The sequence below is a fragment of the Carassius carassius genome, unplaced genomic scaffold (genome assembly GCF_963082965.1).
Source record: "Carassius carassius unplaced genomic scaffold, fCarCar2.1 SCAFFOLD_60, whole genome shotgun sequence".
Taxonomy (NCBI): Eukaryota; Metazoa; Chordata; class Actinopteri; order Cypriniformes; family Cyprinidae; genus Carassius; species Carassius carassius.
In genome coordinates this window covers 557,501-562,500 of record NW_026775084.1, presented here as the reverse complement: position 1 = coordinate 562,500, position 5,000 = coordinate 557,501, and the positions used below count along the sequence as shown (strand labels likewise).

The 5,000-nt window shown below is 39.1% G+C and overlaps 10 non-coding genes across 10 annotated transcripts in view; all 10 read left to right on the top strand.

Annotated features, from left to right (window-relative positions):
• Nucleotides 1-67, top strand: part of LOC132136665 (5S ribosomal RNA) — a 119-nt gene extending 52 nt beyond the window's left edge. The window contains exon 1 of the ribosomal RNA XR_009431521.1: nt 1-67. This exon is cut by the window's left edge and continues 52 nt beyond it. This is a non-coding gene — a ribosomal RNA (5S ribosomal RNA).
• A 613-nt stretch (nt 68-680) lies between these two features.
• On the top strand, nt 681-799 carry LOC132136663 (5S ribosomal RNA). The gene has a single exon (XR_009431519.1). It is a non-coding gene; the product is annotated as a 5S ribosomal RNA (ribosomal RNA).
• Nucleotides 800-1,180: 381 nt separating this feature from the next.
• On the top strand, nt 1,181-1,299 carry LOC132135724 (5S ribosomal RNA). The gene has a single exon (XR_009430651.1). It is a non-coding gene; the product is annotated as a 5S ribosomal RNA (ribosomal RNA).
• Nucleotides 1,300-1,680: 381 nt separating this feature from the next.
• Nucleotides 1,681-1,799, top strand: LOC132135968 (5S ribosomal RNA). Its single transcript, XR_009430879.1, has one exon. It is a non-coding gene; the product is annotated as a 5S ribosomal RNA (ribosomal RNA).
• Nucleotides 1,800-2,394: 595 nt separating this feature from the next.
• On the top strand, nt 2,395-2,513 carry LOC132136662 (5S ribosomal RNA). Its single transcript, XR_009431518.1, has one exon. It is a non-coding gene; the product is annotated as a 5S ribosomal RNA (ribosomal RNA).
• A 381-nt stretch (nt 2,514-2,894) lies between these two features.
• On the top strand, nt 2,895-3,013 carry LOC132135721 (5S ribosomal RNA). The gene has a single exon (XR_009430649.1). It is a non-coding gene; the product is annotated as a 5S ribosomal RNA (ribosomal RNA).
• An 84-nt stretch (nt 3,014-3,097) lies between these two features.
• On the top strand, nt 3,098-3,216 carry LOC132136661 (5S ribosomal RNA). The gene has a single exon (XR_009431517.1). It is a non-coding gene; the product is annotated as a 5S ribosomal RNA (ribosomal RNA).
• Nucleotides 3,217-3,717: 501 nt separating this feature from the next.
• LOC132136660 (5S ribosomal RNA) lies at nt 3,718-3,836 on the top strand. Its single transcript, XR_009431516.1, has one exon. It is a non-coding gene; the product is annotated as a 5S ribosomal RNA (ribosomal RNA).
• Nucleotides 3,837-4,217: 381 nt separating this feature from the next.
• LOC132135720 (5S ribosomal RNA) lies at nt 4,218-4,336 on the top strand. Its single transcript, XR_009430648.1, has one exon. It is a non-coding gene; the product is annotated as a 5S ribosomal RNA (ribosomal RNA).
• Nucleotides 4,337-4,717: 381 nt separating this feature from the next.
• LOC132135967 (5S ribosomal RNA) lies at nt 4,718-4,836 on the top strand. Its single transcript, XR_009430878.1, has one exon. It is a non-coding gene; the product is annotated as a 5S ribosomal RNA (ribosomal RNA).
• Nucleotides 4,837-5,000: the final 164 nt, after the last annotated feature.

The window sequence follows — 5,000 nt, the reverse complement described above, 5'->3', positions numbered from 1 at the left end:
TAAGCAGGTTTGGGCCTGGTTAGTACTTGGATGGGAGACCGCCTGGGAATACCAGGTGCTGTAAGCTTTTAGGTTTCCTTCTCTACTTATATAATGCACTGGCGGTTATAGTGGCTGATCTTTAAATAGCCCTCTCTTTGCAGCCTAGTACTTTTGGAATTTTTCAGTAATTATCTAAGAGTTTTGCATAAATAAAAAAAAAAAAAAAAAAAAAAGTCAATGCCCAGTCTTAGAAAACCGAAACAGGTTTGGGCCTGTTTAGTAGTTTTGGAACTTTTCACTAATTGTCTGATAATCTAGCAAAAAAAAAAAAAAAAAAAAAAAAAGAGTCAATGCCCAGTCTTAGAAAACCGAAACAAGTTTGGGCCTGCTTAGTAGTTTTGGAACTTTTCATTAATTGTCTAATAATCTAGCAAAAAAAAAAAAAAAAAAAAAAAAAAAAAGAGTCAATGCCCAGTCTTAGAAAACCGAAACAGGTTTGGGCCTGGTTAGTACTTTTGGAAATTTTCAGTAATTATGTAATAAATTTGCAAAAAAAAAAATTACATAAATAAAGAGTCAATGCCCAATCTCAGAATCTAAGCAGGTTTGGGCCCAGTTAGTACTTGGATGGGAGACTGCTTGGAAATACCGATTATAGTGGCTGATCTTTAAATAGCCCTCTCTTTGCAGCCTCCTTCGCTTACGGCCATACCAGCCTGGCTATGCCCGATCTCGTCTGATCTCGGAAGCTAAGCAGGTTTGGGCCTGGTTAGTACTTGGATGGGAGACCGCCTGGGAATACCAGGTGCTGTAAGCTTTTAGGTTTCCTTCTCTACTTATATAATGCACTGGCGGTTATAGTGGCTGATCTTTAAATAGCCCTCTCTTTGCAGCCTAGTACTTTTGGAATATTTCAGTAATTATCTAAGAGTTTTGCATAAATAAAAAAAAAAAAAAAAAAAGAGTCAATGCCCAGTCTTAGAAAACCGAAACAGGTTTGGGCCAGGTTAGTACTTTTGGAAATTTTCAGTAATTATGTAATAAATTTGCAAAAAAAATTTTAAATAAATAAAGAGTCAATGCCCAATCTCAGAATCTAAGCAGGTTTGGGCCCAGTTAGTACTTGGATGGGAGACTGCCTGGAAATACCGATTATAGTGGCTGATCTTTAAATAGCCCTCTCTTTGCAGCCTCGTTCGCTTACGGCCATACCAGCATGGCTATGCCCGATCTCGTCTGATCTCGGAAGCTAAGCAGGTTTGGGCCTGGTTAGTACTTGGATGGGAGACCGCCTGGGAATACCAGGTGCTGTAAGCTTTTAGGTTTCCTTCTCTACTTATATAATGCACTGGCGGTTATAGTGGCTGATCTTTAAATAGCCCTCTCTTTGCAGCCTAGTACTTTTGGAATATTTCAGTAATTATCTAAGAGTTTTGCATAAATAAAAAAAAAAAAAAAAAAAGAGTCAATGCCCAGTCTTAGAAAACCGAAACAGGTTTGGGCCAGGTTAGTACTTTTGGAAATTTTCAGTAATTATGTAATAAATTTGCAAAAAAAAATTTAAATAAATAAAGAGTCAATGCCCAATCTCAGAATCTAAGCAGGTTTGGGCCCAGTTAGTACTTGGATGGGAGACTGCCTGGAAATACCGATTATAGTGGCTGATCTTTAAATAGCCCTCTCTTTGCAGCCTCGTTCTCTTACGGCCATACCAGCATGGCTATGCCCGATCTCGTCTGATCTCGGAAGCTAAGCAGGTTTGGGCCTGGTTAGTACTTGGATGGGAGACCGCCTGGGAATACCAGGTGCTGTAAGCTTTTAGGTTTCCTTCTCTACTTATATAATGCACTGGCAGTTATAGTGGCTGATCTTTAAATAGCCCTCTCTTTGCAGCCCAGTACTTTTGGAATTTTTCAGTAATTATCTAAGAGTTTTGCATAAGTAAAAAAAAAAAAAAAAAAAAAAGAGTCAATGCCCAGTCTTAGAAAACCGAAACAGGTTTGGGCCTGTTTAGTAGTTTTGGAACTTTTCACTAATTGTCTAATAATCTAGCAAAAAAAAAAAAAAAAAAAAAAAGAGTCAATGCCCAGTCTTAGAAAACCGAAACAGGTTTGGGCCTGTTTAGTAGTTTTGGAACTTTTCATTAATTGTCTAATAATCTAGCAAAAAAAAAAAGAGTCAATGCCCAGTCTTAGAAAACCGAAACAGGTTTGGGCCTGGTTAGTACTTTTGGAAATTTTCAGTAATTATGTAATAAATTTGCAAAAAAAAAAATTAAATAAATAAAGAGTCAATGCCCAATCTCAGAATCTAAGCAGGTTTGGGCCCAGTTAGTACTTGGATGGGAGACTGCTTGGAAATACCGATTATAGTGGCTGATCTTTAAATAGCCCTCTCTTTGCAGCCTCCTTCGCTTACGGCCATACCAGCCTGGCTATGCCCGATCTCGTCTGATCTCGGAAGCTAAGCAGGTTTGGGCCTGGTTAGTACTTGGATGGGAGACCGCCTGGGAATACCAGGTGCTGTAAGCTTTTAGGTTTCCTTCTCTACTTATATAATGCACTGGCGGTTATAGTGGCTGATCTTTAAATAGCCCTCTCTTTGCAGCCTAGTACTTTTGGAATATTTCAGTAATTATCTAAGAGTTTTGCATAAATAAAAAAAAAAAAAAAAAAAGAGTCAATGCCCAGTCTTAGAAAACCGAAACAGGTTTGGGCCAGGTTAGTACTTTTGGAAATTTTCAGTAATTATGTAATAAATTTGCAAAAAATTTTTTAAATAAATAAAGAGTCAATGCCCAATCTCAGAATCTAAGCAGGTTTGGGCCCAGTTAGTACTTGGATGGGAGACTGCCTGGAAATACCGATTATAGTGGCTGATCTTTAAATAGCCCTCTCTTTGCAGCCTCGTTCGCTTACGGCCATACCAGCATGGCTATGCCCGATCTCGTCTGATCTCGGAAGCTAAGCAGGTTTGGGCCTGGTTAGTACTTGGATGGGAGACCGCCTGGGAATACCAGGTGCTGTAAGCTTTTAGGTTTCCTTCTCTACTTATATAATGCACTGGCAGTTATAGTGGCTGATCTTTAAATAGCCCTCTCTTTGCAGCCACCTTCGCTTACGGCCATACCAGCCTGGCTATGCCCGATCTCGTCTGATCTCGGAAGCTAAGCAGGTTTGGGCCTGGTTAGTACTTGGATGGGAGACCGCCTGGGAATACCAGGTGCTGTAAGCTTTTAGGTTTCCTTCTCTACTTATATAATGCACTGGCGGTTATAGTGGCTGATCTTTAAATAGCCCTCTCTTTGCAGCCTAGTACTTTTTGAATTTTTCAGTAATTATCTAAGAGTTTTGCATAAATAAAAAAAAAAAAAAAAAAAAAAGATTCAATGCCCAGTCTTAGAAAACCGAAACAAGTTTGGGCCTGCTTAGTAGTTTTGGAACTTTTCATTAATTGTCTAATAATCTAGCAAAAAAAAAAAAAAAAAAAAAAAAAAAAGAGTCAATGCCCAGTCTTAGAAAACCGAAACAGGTTTGGGCCTGGTTAGTACTTTTGGAAATTTTCAGTAATTATGTAATAAATTTGCAAAAAAAAAAATTACATAAATAAAGAGTCAATGCCCAATCTCAGAATCTAAGCAGGTTTGGGCCCAGTTAGTACTTGGATGGGAGACTGCTTGGAAATACCGATTATAGTGGCTGATCTTTAAATAGCCCTCTCTTTGCAGCCTCCTTCGCTTACGGCCATACCAGCCTGGCTATGCCCGATCTCGTCTGATCTCGGAAGCTAAGCAGGTTTGGGCCTGGTTAGTACTTGGATGGGAGACCGCCTGGGAATACCAGGTGCTGTAAGCTTTTAGGTTTCCTTCTCTACTTATATAATGCACTGGCGGTTATAGTGGCTGATCTTTAAATAGCCCTCTCTTTGCAGCCTAGTACTTTTGGAATATTTCAGTAATTATCTAAGAGTTTTGCATAAATAAAAAAAAAAAAAAAAAAAGAGTCAATGCCCAGTCTTAGAAAACCGAAACAGGTTTGGGCCAGGTTAGTACTTTTGGAAATTTTCAGTAATTATGTAATAAATTTGCAAAAAAAATTTTAAATAAATAAAGAGTCAATGCCCAATCTCAGAATCTAAGCAGGTTTGGGCCCAGTTAGTACTTGGATGGGAGACTGCCTGGAAATACCGATTATAGTGGCTGATCTTTAAATAGCCCTCTCTTTGCAGCCTCGTTCGCTTACGGCCATACCAGCATGGCTATGCCCGATCTCGTCTGATCTCGGAAGCTAAGCAGGTTTGGGCCTGGTTAGTACTTGGATGGGAGACCGCCTGGGAATACCAGGTGCTGTAAGCTTTTAGGTTTCCTTCTCTACTTATATAATGCACTGGCGGTTATAGTGGCTGATCTTTAAATAGCCCTCTCTTTGCAGCCTAGTACTTTTGGAATATTTCAGTAATTATCTAAGAGTTTTGCATAAATAAAAAAAAAAAAAAAAAAAGAGTCAATGCCCAGTCTTAGAAAACCGAAACAGGTTTGGGCCAGGTTAGTACTTTTGGAAATTTTCAGTAATTATGTAATAAATTTGCAAAAAAAAATTTAAATAAATAAAGAGTCAATGCCCAATCTCAGAATCTAAGCAGGTTTGGGCCCAGTTAGTACTTGGATGGGAGACTGCCTGGAAATACCGATTATAGTGGCTGATCTTTAAATAGCCCTCTCTTTGCAGCCTCGTTCTCTTACGGCCATACCAGCATGGCTATGCCCGATCTCGTCTGATCTCGGAAGCTAAGCAGGTTTGGGCCTGGTTAGTACTTGGATGGGAGACCGCCTGGGAATACCAGGTGCTGTAAGCTTTTAGGTTTCCTTCTCTACTTATATAATGCACTGGCAGTTATAGTGGCTGATCTTTAAATAGCCCTCTCTTTGCAGCCCAGTACTTTTGGAATTTTTCAGTAATTATCTAAGAGTTTTGCATAAGTAAAAAAAAAAAAAAAAAAAAAAGAGTCAATGCCCAGTC